This window comes from Vulpes lagopus, chromosome 4 (assembly GCF_018345385.1).
Source record: "Vulpes lagopus strain Blue_001 chromosome 4, ASM1834538v1, whole genome shotgun sequence".
Classification (NCBI taxonomy): domain Eukaryota; kingdom Metazoa; phylum Chordata; class Mammalia; order Carnivora; family Canidae; genus Vulpes; species Vulpes lagopus.
The window spans coordinates 14,585,269-14,605,653 of record NC_054827.1 but is presented as its reverse complement, the minus strand read 5'-3'; the positions used below and the strand labels follow the sequence as shown (position 1 = coordinate 14,605,653).

The 20,385-nt window shown below is 35.3% G+C and overlaps 1 protein-coding gene across 43 annotated transcripts in view; it reads left to right on the top strand.

The window, feature by feature from the left end:
* SORBS2 (sorbin and SH3 domain containing 2) overlaps positions 1–20,385 on the top strand; it is a 215,651-nt gene that overhangs the window by 35,005 nt on the left and 160,261 nt on the right. The gene's annotated exons all lie outside the window — the stretch shown is intronic.

The window sequence follows — 20,385 nt, the reverse complement described above, 5'->3', positions numbered from 1 at the left end:
TAAACTTTGCTCAGAGCTCTGTCATGTTGACCCACGATACACACTCGCCTGTGACTGAGCCACATCCAAACTCTAATTAACCTGATTGCCGACAGTGAGAGGGGCTTCCAGACATCATAATTTTGTTGTTTAGACTGTTTAGTTATTTTTGACTTTCTAAGGGCACTGAAAAAAAAAAAGGGAAAAAAAAAAGAGCACCTGAGCAAAGAAAAGGTTAGCAATTGGTCTTTTAGGACAATGAGACAGCTCTATTTTATTTTATTCTTTCGTCTCTGGTTTGTTCCTTGTGAGTGTGGAATTAGAACAGGTTTTTTTTATTTGTGTGTGTCGTTTATTTTATGTTCCTAGCACCATTCAGGTGACTCAGTTTTGCAAATGCCTTACCTAGCCGAAGGTCTCTTGCTGGCAGGTCTGTCTGTAAGGTGACAGTACAATATTTGGGTGAGTTTTCTGCACTTCTCTCCTCCTTCCTTGTGCTCACGCTTGACATTTTGCAAAGTACTTTGATCTGTGGACTTTAACCACAAACACAGCATTTACTTTGATTGTGGGTATTTACTATGTTCAGTAAAAAGTCTTTTGTTGTTGTTGTTTGCTTAATGCTTTGATACCATTTCCTTTCAATAATCCACTGGGCTTCGGGTTTCCTCATTGATGATGTCTTAGGTTTGACTTGTATAGGAACCCCCAACTCAAAGAAAAAGACTTTTTTTTTTATGGCCAAGTCTCTCATTGTGTAGACTTTATGACAACTCTCTGCCCCCGCCCTGCACGCAGATGTGTGTGAAAGCAGCAAAGGACAGTGCACACAGCCCGAATCTATCAACCCCTCCCTTGAGTGCCCTGTTGCCTCAGAATTACAGGGTGCCTTGGGGCCTAATGTTGCTTTTTTAACATGGACACTAACATCCTTGGAATTTAAAGATTCTTGTCTCCAAAGAAGTTTATTGGTATTTCAGACCACATGTCAAAAGAAAATACGCATTTTAAACCCACTGTGATCTTCTGGATAACTTTAAAAAAAAAAAAAATATATATATATATATATATATATATATATATATATATATATATAAAACAAGAAGAAAAATTAAAAGAAAGAAAAAAAACTGCTCAATGAGGGATAAGAAATTTTTCTAGAAAAGTGCATTTCCTAAAAAATAGGCCAATTGGAGCACTTTCTTTCCATTCAGTTGACTTTTAAATGCTCTCTTTACTTTAAAGAAAATTCATGTGTTTGTTACACTGATTTGTTATTTTTCAAAGTCCTCTGCTAGAGGCTGAGCTTGGCATCCCCTGGCACACTGGCCCTGCCTGTTGCGTTGCAGGGTAGGAGTAGAATGAGCCTAATCCTGTCAGGAGACTGTTCCAGTCCCAGCCAAGGACTGGGGCTCCTTACAGCTGACACAATCTGCTCTCTGTACTCTGCACCTTGCTAAGAAAAAGGAAGCAAGTGGCCAGTAGGACGAGTTTTCAGGGGGCGGAGCTCTGGAGAACACTGTGGGAGAGGCCCCTCCACATTAGGCATAGATGCAACATAACCTCTAGAATTTGAATTTAGTGGGAAAACCCAGGGGTGTTCAGTCAGCCTCTTCTTTTAATTTCCAGAAGTCGGACGTCAAATTGCTACCTCTTCCTTTCCAAATCTGCATTCTAAGGAGTGTAGTCATCATTTCGTTTCTGTGTACAGCCAAAATTTTAAATCCTCTGGTTATTTTGAGCACGTGCTTCGCAGCTTCCTGGGGCCTTTGGGGGCCTAGAATTTTCTCCCCCTTAGTACTGGGAAGTCTTGATTTGGCATAGCGGAGTGCAAATGAATTGCTGAAGCAATACAAGTTTAGTTGCAGAATCCAGTAGTGCCAAGATGAAATGGGTTTGGAAGATGACAGCCCTTCTGTTCTCCAGGAAGCCATCTTTTCTCGGTTTTGTCATTGTGGCGGAGTTGATTGGTCTGTTTCTTTGTTTCCCTTCACCCTTAATTTTACTCTGAAACTTTGGATTTGTTTGAATGTGAAACTCAAGGTGAGACCCAGCCAAAGCCAACTGAGTTCCACACAGGTTCCACATGAAAGAAGTATTAGGCCCAGCCTAGCTCGAAACTTGGCCCGCGTTGTACCAAAAGTTTCATGAATGTCAGTGAGTCCGGATTTGAAACATAATCCAAAACCCGGTCACTTCTGGCAACTTTGAGGCTTTCTTGTGTAAGTGCAGAATCTGTCAAACAAGGGCATCTCTTATTTTCATATCTTCTACTGTAACTTCATGTGTCTGCACATTTTTTTCCAATAAACTCTTCATTTGTCCTGTGATATTTTAAGGCCAAGTTCAGTCCTAATATGAATTTTTATAGCTGTGGTATTTAAACATTGGCAAATAGAAGTCTGCATTTTAAATTCCAACACAGTCTGAACCACAGTGGTGTGAACATGTTGGTATAATTCAGCTGAAGGAAGGAAGTCCCAGGAGAGTCATGGAATGTCTTTCTTTGCTTAAATATACCTCTGTGCTCGTGAGGAACAAACAGTAACATTTTGTCCAGGTCTATCCGTTTGACAGTATGCCTTTTGTTCCCCCTCCAAAGGTGGTGTCAAATATATTGGTGGAAAAATAATAAACTTCCAGATATTTTTTTTTCCACCAGCTCAACTGATACACTCCTAGGGAACATTGTAAGCATTGAGAAGTTCAGTACTATTACTTGTAATGTAACATATACTGAGAATAAAGGAGTACTCAGCAGAGTTAATTTCCTTCAGAAAAGCTGGCTGACCTAGAGCTGATGTGTATTAACAGTCAGATGACACAGGGCTATGAAGGGTTGTGTGTGTGTGAGTGTGTGTGTGTGTGTGTGTGTGTGCTGATTGGGGATATCGGGGATACAGAGGAACAGGGAATTTGTGAGCTTTTTTCAGCAAATCTGTCACATCTAAAACAAAAAATTGTCAAGCTCCTGATCTAAAAATTTTCCTTTCTTTTGTTGACCTTACGTATTGGCCAAATACTGAATTTGGGAAGGGGGAGGCATATTATTTTTCTCATTAAAGACACCAAGGATTACATTCTGATCATTAGGATTCCAGAAGTGGTGAATAATCCCTGATAAAGATATGACCGATTAGGAGACCGACGTCGTTGTAGATGAACTTGCATTAGCCAGTCTCAGAAAGATGTTCATGCTACTGTGACATTACAGGTGGTTGTCGTAGTTGATGTCTCTTTATTAGTTGGAGGATTTCTGAAGTCACTTGAGGGCTTTTCGTAAAAATAAATGTGTGACCTCCCTAAAGATTTAGTTCAACTAAATTTAGTAAGGTTTATGGTTATTCATTATAAAATGAAATTACCATCAAAAACTTCATTTTGAAAATTTTATAATCTTATCCTTAATATAATAGAGTGTTTTATTAAAGATACAGTTTGCATTTTTATCAGGTGATGTACAAAATGACTGTGATTGATACCATACTGAATAAGGCATTTGAAAAGCTGACAATAACAAAACTTGGGGGTCATGTGTAGGAGATGCATTTTAACACTGATTTCACTATTCATAATGTACCATATCTGATTTTGTAATCCTAAAACTAATACAAGAGAACAGAGGAAAGAAAGATGCTCAAATGGGATTGTAAAGGAAATGGGAGAAAACAATTCAGGACCATCCTACTAGAGGGTTCTCCCTAAATACATCATAGTACAAAGAGTTTGATATTTCAAAAACTATCATCCATTAAAAAATAGAAAAAGGGAAAGGTTAAAAATATCAGGCTGAAAATAAACATCAAATTTGTATATATGCAAATGGTTCTTTAAATCATGAAAGGACCTTCTTCCAAGAATGATCTCACTAGGGCCACCCAGGTGACTCAGTAGGTTGAATTTCTGCCCTTGGCTCAGGTTATGATCTCAGGGTCCTGAAAACGTGCCCCACATCAGGCTCCCTGTTCAGCCAAGAGTCTGCTTCTCCCTCTAACTTCTCCCCACTATGCCCCCACTTGTGCACTCTCTCTCTCAAATAAATAAATAAAATCTTTTAAAAAATGATCTCACTAGTCATTAAAAAGCACAAAAATCAGTCACTTAAAAATCTTCTCTTGTGCTTACTTTATTGTCAGAAAAATGGAGTCCATGTAGTACTTATCCATTCTTTAAGGAATATATTTAATATAGCCCATATTTATAATATTACATTAGGGTTTTTTTTTTTTTTAGTGTCAGTGATAGATATCAGTGGTAGATACCATATCAGACCATGATGACACAATAGGGTGCCCCTCCTCCACCATAGGCCAAAGAGGGTAATTTACCTTAAGCAGCTAAGACAATCATTTCCAGGAAAGTCATCATTCTCCAACAAAATTTTTATTTCTTATTTGGATATTATAATTTTCTGTGACATAAGAAGTAGGGCTTTAAATCATGCTTTAATAATTATAATACCAAAACACAAAAAAAAAAAAAAAATACCAAAACACCACAAAGATCTTAAGGCCTTCTCCTACTTATCCAAGATGGACTATCAAGGATGTGTGGCAATTCTTGTAGGTTTAAATCCAGAGGCTGCCATCTGGGAATAGTCAAGTCTCTTTAATACCACTCTTATCTGGAGCTTTATCCTGGGGAATCATGGGGTAGGAGACCTCAGTAACCCTCCTGTATGTATTAGGAAGTGCAGCCCCCTTGGGCCACTGGCTAGAGTCAGGATGGAGATGGGAGGAGGAGATCCCTTTCCTCTGTACTTGGGTAGAAGGCCTTTTCTGAGTGTCTTGGTTCTCTTTTTCTTTTTTCATGGCTCTTCTTTATTATTTCCCCTTCTCTTTTTCCAGGAGAAACAAAGGTCTTCCCTGCACATTTTGCCATTCTTGAGTTGTTGGAGGAGTAAAAAGTCCAAGGGAGTTAGCTCTGGGGGGCTATGAGATTCATACACATACAAAGCTAGCCCATGGCCACCTGAGTTAGGACAGCATTTGCATGTGTACCACAGGTAGAGCTATATTTAGTAACTGTTGAATAATTCATACTAGGATAAAAATAAAGTAGATATGAGGGAAGCCTCTCAGGTCAAAACAAAATACCTACTTTTTTAACCAAACTTTTTATTTTGGAACAGTTTTAAGTTTGCAGAAAAACTGTGAAGATGGGACCGGAGTTCCCATATACCCCATACCAAGTTTCTCCTATTATTAACATCTGACATTAATATGGTAACTTTGTTACAATTAGTGGACAATATTGATACATCATTAACTTGAGTTAATATTCTTACTTCCTTAGTTTATACCTCATGTCCTTCTTCTGTTCCAGGATCCTATACAGAGTACTATATTACATTCAGTCATCATGTTTTCTTAGATTCCTCTTAGCTATGATAGTTTATTACCCTTTCCTTATGTTTGATGACTTTGATCAGGAGTATTGGTCAGGTATATTGGAGAACAACTTTCTATTGGAATTTGTCCAATGTTTTTCTCATGATTGGACCGGGGTTACAGGTTATTGGGAAGAAGGCCACAGAGGTAAGGTGCCATTCTCATCACGTCATATCGAGGGCACATACTATCAACATGAGGTGTCACTGTTGATATTGGCCTTGATCACCTGGCTGAGGGAGTGTCTGTCAGGTTTCTCCACTGTAATGTGACTCTTTCTCCCTCTTACCTAACTGTGCTCTTCTGGAGGCAGTAACTCCCTGCAGCTCACACTTAATGAGTAGAGGGTTATACTCCTCTTCTCGATGGAGTATCTGCATAAATTATTTGGAATTCTACATGGGGGATTGTCTATTCTTCCCAGCTTATTTAAATTCAATCATTCATATCAGTATGAATACATGGATATGTATTCCATGTCTGCATTATAATCTGATACTACCTAAGTAAAATAGCTGCTCAAACTGTTGTGCAAATGGCTCCAGTGGTATCCATGGGCAACCCTTTCACTAAGCTGCTATGGCCTTTAACATAGTCCCATCATTGTGAGGAATTTTTCCCTGGTACTACAAGAGGCTTCAGGCTCATTGTATAGATTTCCTGTCCCAGTCCTAGAATCAGCCACTTCTTCAAGGAGTTCTAGATCCTTTTATTGAAGAATGTTATAAAAGACCAGAGCGTCTATTTTAACTTTCAAATGTGACCCTATCAACCACTTACTTTTTCACTTGAAGAAAATGTCCTTTTTGTTTATGGATTTTCAGTCTATAACTGGTAATAACTTGATACGTATGTAAGGATAGCCTTTCTTGATTTTTTAGACTAATAGAACACATGCTGCCCTTACATAATCACCTTTCTGTGATTTGGAAACAAATTGAATCCAGTATGATCAAATTTGTACTTTATTGTTAGTTTTGGTGGTAAATTGGAAGTCTTAGATATGGTCTTCAAGTCTTAAAGGCACTATTTAAAGGTAGAAATTAGGAGTACCTGGGTGGCTCAGTGGCTGAGCATCTGCCTTTGGCTCAGGTCATGATCCCAGGGTCCTGGGATCAAGTCCTGCATTGGGCTCCCCATAGGGAGCCTGCTTCTCCCTCTACCTATGTCTCTGCCTCTCTCTCTCTGTGTCTCTCATGAATAAATAAATAAAATCTTTTTTAAAATAAAAATAGGGATCCCTGGGTGGCGCAGCAGTTTGGCGCCTGCCTTTGGCCCAGGGCGCAATCCTGGAGACCCGGGATCAAATCCCATGTCGGGCTCCTGGTGCATGGAGCCTGCTTCTCCCTCTGCCTATGTCTCTGCCTCTCTCTCTCTGTGTGTGTGTGTGTGTGACTATCGTAAATAAATAATAAATAAATAAATAAATAAATAAATAAATAAATAAATAAATAAAATAAAATAAAAATAAGGGTAGAAATTGTTTCTTCCTTAAATAGGTGTAAGAACACCTTACATTATTTAAAATATGATCAATCAAGATCATTAAATGAATGTGCAACTAATCATGCCAAGCCTTGCCACTAACCATGTTCAAGGAGCTGTGCCACCTGCAGCTTAACAGTCTCCCAGAAGACTCAGACAACACAGCCAGTGAACATGCATCAGAAGATAGGCAATGCAGAGGTCCATAGTGCCATGGGAGCACAGAGTTAGGACTGAGAATCAGGCTTTGATAGTACTAGAAAATCAGAGGGACTATCACAGAGGGAAGAGCTGTAATTGAATTGAATCTTTGGTTCAGATGAAAGAGCATTCAGGTAGAAGAAGATTGTGAATAAAGACTTAGAGGAGAGAAAACCCAGTAGACCAAGAATATCCATAAATTTGGTATGCAAAAACTTAGGTATGACAGGAGACCCCTGGAAAGGTATATTGAGTTAGCGTTCATTGGTTGAGAAGAAAATTTTTACAGTAGGTCCATATGTTAGTACTATGCTGTCCAGTGTTCAAGATGATTAGGGAGATAAGCATAGAGCAGACATTATTAGCAGATTAAGAAGGGGGCAAAGTAGAAATAAGAAAAGGAGATCAGCTGCTATACTGCCATATTCAACTAGACTTTGCCCTAGAAACTGAAAGTCTACCTGCAAAATGATTGCGCCTATAACTTTATTTAATATTCAGTATTATCAGAGATAATAGGTTGTCTGTTTATTGTTTCACCAAATGCATAGCTATTTCATATTCAATAATTACTTTGATTTGCTTGATTGTGCATTTTAATCGAGGGTGGTATTACTATTAATATGGGGTTGGTCATGCAGGCATTATGTTCACCAGTGTTTACATGAGGACACTGACACCCAGGTAAGTTGTGGTATCATCCTTTTTATGTCCCTAGTAAATAGCAAATGGTAGATTGACTTTCATGCCATGATTTTTCAAAGTGTGCCATTCTACCCAGTTATAAAATACAAACATATAAAGTAGGTTAGAAATAATAGTCAAAGAATAATAAGAAAATGATTAGTTCATGTGGTGCCTGGATAGATCAGTCGGTTAAGCATCCAACTCTTGATTTTGGCTCAGGTCATGGGATCAAGCCCTGCATTGGGCTCCACACTAGACATGGAGCCTGGTTGAGATTTTCTTCCTTCCTCTTCCTCTGCCCACCCCACCACCAATTCATGTGTGCTCTCTCTCTCTCTCTAAAAAAAAAAAGAAGAAAGATAGAAAGAAAGAAGAAAGAAAGAAAGAAAGAAAGAAAGAAAGAAAGAAAGAAAGAAAGAAAGAGAAAGAAAGAAAGAAAGAAAGAAAGAAAGAAAGAAAGAAAGAAAAGAAAGAAAAGAAAGAAAGAAAGAAAGAAAGAAAGAAAGAAAGAAAGAAAGAAAGAAAACGATTAGCCCAAGCAATGAGGGAGGTATTTCTGAATTATAACATATTTTGACTTACATAAACAAAAAAGAGATGAAGATTACAGAGAAAGATATTATTGTGCCAATGATATAATGAACCAAAGGTTATGACTAGGCTGATAGAAACAAGATACAGGGTGATAATAATAATAATAATAATAATAATAATAATAATAATGTTTAGAAATTTGACACAGTTTAAGAAAAATAATGTATTCTCTTATAAAGGGTCAATTAAGTATTCAAGGGTAGAATAGAAATATTAGTCTCTTGTTCTAAATCTAAATTTGGGCCTGAAAAAAGAAACTGAATTGAGTTCAATGGAAAAACACATGTACAGCATGTGTTTTTAAAGCATTATATTTTGATTACTTTGACTTGTTGCATATCCTAGTCCAAGTACAACTTTGAATTGGTTTAATTCTAGTGCAGCCATTGCTCTTGACATGCATTCAGCTCAGTGGTACTTCTCTTGTTCAATTTTGCCAACCTAGAAATTTAGCTGGTTTTGAATATAACACTCCAAATAGTGTTCAGAAATTTTGTGTTTGTTTGAACTGACCATTTAAATATTTTAAAACTGCAGCATTCAACTTTTAGAGCAAATTCTTACTATTAAAAACAACCCAAGAATGTTGAAAAAGTTACATGTGGATACGTTTTAAGTGAACTTAATGAACATGTGACCAAATACAGTGAAAGTATTCACTCTTTATAAATTGTTATTATACTGAGATTAAAACGCAACCAAATACAGTTAAGAAATGTACTTTTGATCTAAGATCAAAAATGTTTTCTATTCTATATTTATCTTTTTTACTATGAAAGTATTCACTCTTTAAGAAGTTGTTATTATGCTGAGATTAAGACACAACCAAATGCAGTTAAGAAATGTACTTTTGATCTAAGATCAAAAATGTTTTCTATTCTATATTTATCTTTTTTACTATGAAAGTATTCACTCTTTAAGAAATTGTTATTATGCTGAGATTAAGACGCAACCAAATGCAGTTAAGAAATGTACTTTTGATCTAAGATCAAAAATGTTTTCTAAAAAAAAGTGTTTTCTACGTTTATCTTTTTTACTAGGAAAGTATTCACTCTTTAAAAAATTGTTATTATACTGAAACTAAGACCGTGGTTAAGAATGGAAAATTATCCAATAACAAATATGGCTATCTAAATGTGCAATTATATTAGAAACACCATCCTGTGATAGCAGCAGAGACAACTGTTTAGAAGGTATGGCCTGGCATCTGATTGACCTTCATGTACAATCTGTGAACAGTGAGCCTATATAGAAAGATTTAGCAGCGGACTGTTGGAGACAAATAAAGAAATTATGTGCTAATTCAAGAAGGGTGTTAAATGTCAAACTAAGAGATCCATGTCTAATTCTCAAGGAAGAAGTAGTTATTGTCCTTGACTATACATAGCGATAAAATGCTAACTTTTGGAGAAGTATATAGCTTCCAGAGTATCACCTCTTAGTGACTGAGTTTAAATAAGAAATCAAATTGCACACTATAAAGCTCATTTTATAATTTAGAATATGAATTGCTTTCTATTTCTATTCATTTAACTAAAATAGAATTTTAGATAAACTATTTGAAATATAAATTATTTACATATAACATAAATTTTAACATGTTGCTTTTATATAACAATGCAATTATTTATAAGTTGTTTACTATAAAAATCAATAGTTAACCATTACTATTTCTGACAAGAAGTTAAATCATTGAAATTTTCATTTTCTATCAAATATAATTATTTTCAGTCACAGCAGAATAAAACTAAAGGTAGAATAAACAAGTTTCTGAACTTTACATTGATAACACAGAAGACTGGCTTATGATAAACTTCAAAAATAAGTAAAAAATAAAAACTGAGTGAAAAAGAAATTCAGTAGGCATTGGATGATTTTTCATGGAAAGAATAATGAAAGTTGCCTTTTACAAAAAAAGTAATTTTTAAGATAATTACTGGTCTTCAATACAAAATACATTTTATTTTAACATGTGTTTGAGCAACTTTAAAAATTAATGAATATATTTCATGTTCCAAAATTAACACAGAGTTGGGACTCAAGCTTTGTCTCACAGGGGAAGATCCATCACTTACTAACCATAGCTTGTGTAAAAACGTGTAAAAACTTGTCTAGAAACAAAGTGATAATTTTTTTTGCTAAGGTGAGAAAACATGATTGCAGTGAGATTTTTATCTTCTTTACAACACTTTATCTATTTTAGATATTGAAATTAAACAAAAAGCATTGAGAGTTAAAAGTCATTTGTATCTACATCAGAATTTTATATATTCACATATATCCTTTTTCTAATCAATAATCTAAATGACTGGGCAGCCCGGGTGGCCCAGCAGTTTAGCGCCGCCTTCAGCCCAGGGCCTGATCCTGGAGACCCGGGATCGAGTCCCCCATGGGGCTCCCTGCATGGAGCCTGCTTCTCCCTCTGCCTGTGTCTCTGCCTTTCTCTCTCTCTCTCTCTCTCTCTCTCTCTGTGTGTGTGTGTGTGTGTGTGTGTGTCTCATGAATAAATAAATAAATAAAATATTTAAATAATAATAATAATCTGAATGACTAAGAGCATATGTGTAAAAACACTTGGCAAAAGACCATTCTGTATTTTTCAGTAAACATTATAGCTTGGTTAATTTAACACTTGACTGGGCTTATCAATTAAGAAGAATGGTCTACCTATAAATCAGAAAGGAAGACAATTAGGCGTTTACTAGTCAAACCAAATACTGTTTTCCAGTGACCACAGATAACTGTTTCTAGTGCCTTAAGCATTTCATATTCATTGAATGAGATATTGTCATAAGGATCTTTTTACAGCGTCTCAGTCACTTATTTCTGAGAGACTCCTTTTCCTATTATATGTGAATCATATGGGGCTTGAGGGTTAAAACTGTACACTCTATGGACCAACCTCAGTGGGAAAAATTGACAGCACGTTGCAAGATAAAAATTCACAACCAAAGGTGCCTGAGTGGCTCAGTCGGTTAAGCATCTGCCTTCAGCTCAGGTCATGATCCTGGGGTCCTGGGATCAAGCCCCGCATTGGGCTCCCTGCTCAGCGTGGAGCCTCCTCCCTCTGCCTGCCACTCCCCAGCTGTGCTCTCTCTCTCTGCCAAATAAATAAATAAGATCAAAAATAATAATAAAAGAAAAATATCTGAAAAAAATTCACAACTAAGCATAGGGAGGAATTGCTTTAACCTTTAAAAAAAAGCATCAGTCAAAAACCTGTATCATAAAAGTACACAGAAATATATGGACTGAAAAATATGAAATTCAGGCGTCAGAGGCCAGGAGGATTCTTCTTTCAATCGGAAAGATTCACAACAGACTTCAATTGAACTCAAATGTCCACTATTTTAAGATGAATGGTAGGTACATGGATTTTTGTTATATTATTCTCTTTATCCTTTGCTGAATAAAGACCTTCATCAAAAAGTCTTTTCCCTCTATATCCCATGCCTTAAGTTTAAGAAGTATTCTATAAACACAATAGAGTTTTAAACATATTTCTCAGCTGCAATATTGAGAGACAATATTAATTTTTTACTTAATCTGTCCCAGATTTTCTGAAAATTTGTGAAGAAGAAACAATACAACAGATGGTATCATGTCTTTGCCTACAGTCCAAACCTTCTATGAATGGTGAATTAGAGAAGAAAATGAATGTAGTTCCTTAGCAGACAAGAATCTATTGTAAACCTACAATCATGATCATTTTTCATAGTGTGTTGTTCCATAAGACCTTGTTATATACAATTCTTAGAACCTCCTAACGTGATATTTACTCTTTAAGCTATTAAATAATTTGTCATTATGCTTTATGGGAATTTTAATGGGCATTGGATCTGGCAGTGAATAGGTATATTTGTCTTATCTTTTTAATATTGGCCCTGATATAATAGATTGAGAAGAAAGGATTACTGCTTTAAGATGCTCTATGCAGTAGATTATGAAAAGTGATTTTATAATATTTAGACAATCCTCTCAGTTGCCAAGGACCAAAGATACAGTTAGATATGCATGGGTTCCCAGTTAACATGATACTGTACAAAGCGAGTACTGCCTCTATTTAATATAAAGACTGTAACAATAAATTTCTTGACATTTAACTTATTTTAAAAACATACATATGTACAGTTGTTTCTTAATTTTTATACTTAGCACTTCTTGGACATCACAGGGGAGAAAAAAACCTAATGATTTTTCATTATCATTTGGTAAGAATCAATGTTTAATTTTGAGAATTTTTATTCTGATTTTTTCCTATTTGTTTTATATAGAAAGTCATTCCAATATGCTAAAATGGAAATGCTGGCAGACGTCACTATCTTTTTAGGAGTTTTGACCAATGATGGCTAATACTGAATAATTTTTTCTGTTTTTGTTGTTATTGTTGTTGTTTTTACAGGTGATTTTACATGTAATCTGAAAATTTAGTGCAAGCCAAAAAATTTCATTATTTTAAATCATAAGACTCAAAGAAAAAATAGTTTGTTTCTAAGTAAATTCCACTAAAATATATAAAAAATATTTAAATGGTTAACAATAAACACATTGAGAAAAATAGTAAAGTTCTAATAATACAAAGAGTAACTTTTTTTTATTTGATTTGCCAACATAGAGTACATAATTAGCTTCAGATGTAGTTTTCAATAATTCATCGGTTGCATATAATACCCAGTGTTCATACATCATGTGCCCACCACCTGGTTACCCCATCCCCCACCCACCTCCCCTCCAGGGACCCTCAATTTGTTTTCCAGAGTTGAGAGTTTGAATTTCCTCATGTCATTGTTACTAAAGCTAAGAAACAAATTATTACATTACTAATACAGAGTAATACTTGGAAACAAATATGAGAAAAGGACTTTCAGATTACCATTAGACAGTGCTGCTTCTCTGACCTTCATTAGAATCCCTTCTCCTTTGTCTTCTGTGACACTGGAGTATTTTCCTTCAGTCTCTCTGATTACTCCTCAGTTCTGCTTACAGGTGTCTCTTTCTTTGCCTGACCTTAAAAATATTCCCTTGGGTTCTGTCCCTCTTGTTCAATCTCTCCTGATTTCACCTGTTTCCTCCTTCATGATAATCCCCAAATCTATGTCTCTATCCCTGATCTGTCTTCCATATTCACACATCCAAGCACCTGGTAAACATCTCATATGAACGTCTGCAGAGCACCTCAAACTCAATACTTCTAAAACTCATCATCTTCCAGCTCCCAACTTGATCTTCTTCCACAGGTCTATATTTTAATAACTGTGTCACCCAGTTACTCAGAATTATAACCTTAAGTATTCATGTTTTTATTCGTACCAATTTAAGTCCCTATTAATTGATTCAACCTACACACACACATCTTCCTTGAAGCCAGAGTTATTTTAACAAAATAAACAAACTTTGCATGTGGATTTCCTATCTACTAAATTCCCCTATTATATAGTAAATACATTCCCTTTGCTTTTTCTTCAGGCTTTAAGCACCAGGAAAGATGACCATGTCAACCAATGGAAATAAATTCTGTGCGTGGTTTTTAGGCATCAATAGCCCTGTGTTTTCCCAGATAAAAGGCAGAGCTGGCAACTTTTCCAAACTCATTAGTAGGAAAAGGGTGTGGCTTACTGTGCCAGAGATCCAAAGTCAGTCCTGTTACTTATCTCAAAAAACCCTGGTCGTCAGGATTCTCCTTCTGACAGAGTTATGACAGTGTTCACAAATCACCTGCTTTGTTACCATTTATTATGTGCTGATGTGATGGTTGTAAGCAAATGCTAAATGTTCTTTTGAAAAAATTAGATTATAACCAGAACACAAATTTTAGACCACAAACTCCCTATGATTCATGTGGTAGCGGAAGAAGTCTTTAAGAAACAAGTTATTTTAAATAGAGATTTAAATCAAACAAATTATACATATCTTCAAAACTAAATAGTAAAATAAATGACTAAAGCAATATGAAAAGATGATATGACCATATTTCATTCAACAAATATGAAATTGCTTAAGGCATTAAAATTCACTATTATTGTGAATTAAAACATTATTTGGTTTTACTACTAAACTCCTAATTTCTTCCCTTTCTGATGTATATGTAAGATCATTCTTTTTAAATATATGCACAGCCAAGTGTTAAATGTATGAAGCTTATAATGTTAGGTAAAAATACAAAAACAGGAGATGAAATCATATACAAGGAAAGGTCATTGAATTATTATGATACATATTGAATTGCTATGATAATTAAAGTAAACAATTTCAGTTGAATAGCATGATATAAAGGATAAAATCTGAAATATCAATCTTCTGGATCATCTAATATTTATGGCATCATTTGTCTTTATGGCATTAGTCAATAACCATTTGTTGAGAGTCTACTTGGTACTCTGTCCACAGTGCTGTGGGCGACAGTTGCTGGGAAGTAATTACCACAGCCACGTGATTGAAATTGCAAAGAGAAATATGAAAGAAAAATGCAGGAGGCTGAGAGCAGTCTGCAATTTTGAGAACCAAGAATCAATGACACAAAGACTTCTAGATTTGGAACTTGGGGAAATAATTGAGAAGATAGATTATTGGGGTAGGAATCAGACTTTTCTGATTGCATTATTCCTAGAATGAGAGCCCCCTTTGTGAGTCACTCTGAGTGAAGAATAAAGAGATTTGGGGTGTGATTCCTCCAAGAACAGCTACCACCATGAACATCTACTCTCTAAGTACAAGTCTATTTGCGTGATGACCTTTGACCCGTGGAGAAATCATCATTAGAATGATAGCTAGGAATCCTATTATATATAAATTCTCCATGGGTTATAGAGATAGTGCTGTATTTGCTCCTATTTAAATATTGAAGGAGTATGATTTCTGAAATGACCTATGAAAGATGAATGTGACTTTGGAGAAAAACTTATTTCAGCTTTGAGTAAGGATTTTCAAGATAAACATCCAAGAAAAAGTCTAACAGAGGGATATTGAAACAAAATTTCTCAATGAATAAAGACCTTACTGACTGCAGCTATGAATTTGAGTACTTTGACATGTGTTCAAGGTGTTTGCTTTGAGGCATATGAATTAAAACCAAAAGAAAATGTTTAAAGTTTTCTTTCTCACTTTTAACTGTATTTCAAAGAAATACATAATTTCAACATAAAGGATGTGTTTCTACCATAGACCAAAACAAATGTGTGTGTGTGTGTGTGTGTGTGTGTGTGTGTGTGTGTGAGAGAGTGTATGTGAATTAAGTCTTGTGGTTGGGGTTATATCTGTTCATTTTTATTATGTAACTGAAATACTAATCATTTAAAATATTTTCTGCTTTCATAGTATGGTAACAACTTATTCAGAGTAGGATTGTTAACAATTTTTTCTTCTGCTCCTTATACTTACACATATTTTTGAAATCAGCAACAAGCTAATTTATTTTAAGAATGTGTTTCTAAACAAGAATATTTGCATGCACTGTGGGAAACATGGTCTTTAATGCATTACACATTTTAATTTTTCTGGACATGCTCACAAATTCATATTTTTAAAAGGCAGCTGAGTACTTTTATGGTGTTTCTTTTCCGGGATCAGTATTGCTCTAGAAAATGCTGTTGAAATCACAAAGTGGATGTCTGTATAAATATGTTTTGTTAATTTTTCGGATTAGTCCTGCCTCATGTTTGGCTAAACCATAGACAGTAATAGAATGGAGCTAAAGAGAGTAATAAAAGATGAGTCGCCTTTAATTCAATAAATATTAAGCAATAATTAAACAATTAAGCCATTGTTCCTAATGTAAGAGTTGAAGTTGAGAGTTGGGAAATCTGGGCATGAATAGGGAACAGGAATATGTCAAATAAAGTGGAAATCAGCATGGAAATTAAATAAAGTAGAAATCAATCAAAGTGGAGTCCCCCAAGCTGTGCTATTCTTGAGTATATGCCATTTCAATGAGCCATCTTGCAGTGGAAAACAGAAATGGCATAGTGTATTTTATAGAAGTTGAATATTTACTATTAATTGATTACTAAAGTTGACTTTTTTTTTCTAAAGTTGACTTAGAATACTGATTACAAGTATAGGATATTGCAAAATGTGATAAACTTGAAATAATATAATAGTAACATAAGAGCATACAAGCAATTAATGGGATTATAACTATGGAATCTTACAGATTTATTTTATTGATGAACTATCTGAAGTACCACCATCTATCTTTGGATATTTATCATTGGGGTTAAGTCCTTACAGCATTTCATCCAAACACAGCTAAATCTTATCAAATTATTCCATTTTCCATATTCTTTAACAATTCATCTATTTCAGAAATTTTCTAGATAAACATCCAATTGTTGGATAGATAAACAATCCAACAATTGTGAATTGTTGTATCTATGTTCTACCAATTGTCATTAAATATACCTTGTCAGTCATGTGGCTCAACCCTTAAAAAAAGATACCCTTCTTCTTGTCCAACGCGCACACACACACATCTTGTTCTGTTTCTAGATAGATCAAATGGGGCACTTTATCCTCAGCTATGGAAAAAGAGTACAGAACCTAATAATGCATGGTATTGTGATAATTACTGAGAAAAAAAAGCAATCACCTCTTTGAGGTTCTTAGTTGAAAGGTGCCCTCCTTTTATGAGGCAGAAACAGTTTTCACTCCTTCCTCATAACTTTAAGCAAGAAACTTATCTTTCACTCAGGCTTTTGGTGTGTCATGCTTCATTTCTAAACTTAGAACAGCACCAACATCTTCATCACTAGATGAGAGACAGCAAAGACCTTCACCTGAGCAGATACAATCTGAGTACCCCTAAGAGGAAAGCGCTGCTCTGAGTGGTTGGGACTTATCAGAGAACACTAGTAAAAATTCCTGCCCTCAAAGAGCTTATATTCCCCTGGAAGAAACAAACAAAAGAAGATAAAGAGAACAAGAAATTATATAGTAGGAAAGACAGTAAAAATGATTCAACATATAGCAAAGTGAGGAGGACCTGGAGAACGTGCTGAGGACAGCACAGGACAGCCATCTGCATACAGCTCTCTGGGGGAGGTATGTTCTAGGCAGAACGAACTGCCTTTGCAAATGCCTAAGGTGGTCACTGCATCTTTGAGGTATAGCAAGGAAGCTGCGGAGGAGAGGATATTACTGGAGATGAGATCAGAGAGGCACTTTATAAAAGGATCACTCACTGGCTGCTTGCAGTAGAGTAGTATAGTTCTGAAAGACTTTGGCATGAAAAACTGAAGTGTTTCTTTTTGTTGGTGGTTGATTATTCTTTCCGTTGATTTAAACTTACACATTGTTTATACCCCATATACCCAGTGGTCATATATTCCAAAGCCACCAGACCCCTTGAATACATAAGCACTACTGTTTAATGAAATATTTACATTCAATGAAGTCTTTAAGCCTAACACTATGAATCTGAGTACTTCCTGCAGATGATTCTGACTGCTGAGTATTTACATGGAATATGGTGCTATTTTTTAAAAAAGCTTTTATAAGAATGGATTATTTCATTGAACTATATAAAATGAGTATTGATAAATGTATTTACTAAAAAAAAACCACTGAGGTATAATACAAACCAAATTATTCTGATTTATTGGCAATTTGTGAATTATTGTTTAGGGCCAAGAGTTTCTTATTAATTGTGTGAACGGTTGCATGCTTTGATGTGAGTAATGCTATGAACAATAGTCTCTCCACAACCCAAGATATATCAAATATAGAAGTATTTATTCTGGTCATCAGCCTCTATGTTAATAATCTATAGCAGTTTCCGTTTATTACATTCAGTCATAGCAGTGGGCCAACCAATTTGTATAAGCTATTGCTTAAAGAGAACTCCCATAATAAGAGTAAAATAAGAGAGCTACCATTATGGCACCATTTTTAAACATCTACGCCTGATCTTTACTATCCAGTTGTATAGATCTAACTGGAGAAAAAGCAGATGTTTTAATGACTTGAAATAGCTGGACTAACTTCTCTCTGTGATATATTATATAATAGGGAGCAATTCTATACCAAATTGATTTCTCTCTGCTAGACTGTTATGCCTCTATGTCTTCATTATGTTACCTTGAAGGAATGAATACATTGGCTCAAATTCCTAGGTCTAAGAATAGCTGTCAAAAATAGAATTGTGGTGTTGGTACAAAGCAAGTGTCATTAAAGATAAATGCTGTTTTCATACTTTGAGATTATTTTATAAAGGCATTCGTGTCTGAAGTCTCTTGAATATCAAGTTAACAATGAAAAGAAACATGAAGATCTCCAAATGTTATGATGTACAATTAAAGACCAAAATTTGATAGGAGGTGTAAGTGTGTGTTTTCCTTCCCAGAAATCAAAATTTAAAAGGCAGTAAGGGTATTTTGTCCTGCTATGCCTTTGTCACATACATGAATTTCCTGTCTCATTTCTGAAGCTAACCATGAAGTAACAACATAATCAGAGGCTTTTTTTTTTATAAAGTCATGCTTCCTGAAGGGCTTAGCACACACTCAATATCTTATGTCATAATAGAAGCCATAGAAGTCTAGAAAAGTGAACTAAACTTGACAATATCTTAAAGTCTTCTAGTAGAAAATCAGGCCCCCTGAGTAGTGAGCTTCCTGGTTTTCCACGTATTTCAATGAGAAAACCATCCCAAAGGAGAGAAATGGAAACTCTCTTCAGGATTCAGACCTGGGTGTTAACCTGTATTAACTATAAGTGCATGTAGCAGATAAATTTTTGTAGGCTGACCATGTATAGTTAAAGTTATGCAGGATTCAGGACATATTCAACATGAGTAGACCTTGAGCTTTGGATGCTTCAAATATATATACTTTTTTTAATTTTGAAGATGATTGACATGATTTCTTTTTCAAGAATAAGCTACCTAGAACAAGAATAAGGATCCTAGAACAAGAGAGTAAACTTCATGGGATATTCTCTTTATCAGAAATCAACTGCCTAGGTTTTTAGAAATCATGATTACCAATCCATCTAAAGTAAACAGAAAAATTATACTACATGATTATACTGTACTGAGAGGAATTTTTAAATTTGATTTACAGTAATCTTTAAATCTTATAGAGATACAGTTCAAATGTGAGTAATGGTTTTTGATAATATAAACAAATTAACAATCATGAGCTGGATTGAGAAGAGCTTCTGCTGCACATCTTCTATTTGATATTCTTGGAACATCCTCTCTCTAAGAAACTGTAAGTGAAGAGTCCAGCTGATTTAACTTCTACCAACCACTAGTCTCAATCATTTGTACACTATTAAAATTCCTGGATGTCTTCATTTGTTTTACACCAAGATGCCTTGATTTTATGGTTGCTTTAAAACATAACACTTGTGGGCACCTGGGTGGCTCAGTGGTGGAGTGTCTGCCTTCAGCTCAGGTTGTGATCCCAGGGTCCTGGGATGGAGTCACACATCGGGCTACCAGCAGGGAGGCTGCTTCTCCCTCTGCCTATGTCTCTGCCTTTCTCTGTGTGTCTCTCATAAACAAATAAATACAAATCTAAAAAAAAATAACACTTGTAAAAATCTGGGACTTTAAAAATATTTTGGTTTAGTTTTACATTTAATCAGTGTATTATCAGATAATACACTGATATTTACTTCATATCTGTTTTCCAGCATTCAAAGTTAAATTTGTTCTTTTAATCAGTGTGACTGGGTATGAGATCAGAATAAGCGAGATGAACAAACAAAAGAAGATTTTTATTCCAAATGAGATATGAGAAATGAGAAGCCATTGCCTTCTTTATATATCATTAGAAGGAAAGTTCTTGAAAGAATGAATGTGATTGTTTTTAGTCCAAAGTGGTATTGATGGTGTGTCCTACAGTGATATTTGCTAAATGTTAATAAGGTCAAAATGAGACCTTTAGCTCTTGTGATCTGAGTTAATGGATGCTCTAGCTCTGCTTGATAGTCTAATCTGGGTGTTGTTTTTTTTTTTTTTTAACATGTGGCTATTTCCAAGCTCTATGACAGTTTTTGGTATCCTGTCTCCTTTGCTAATGTCTACTAGTAAGAATGTGGCTAGTATAAT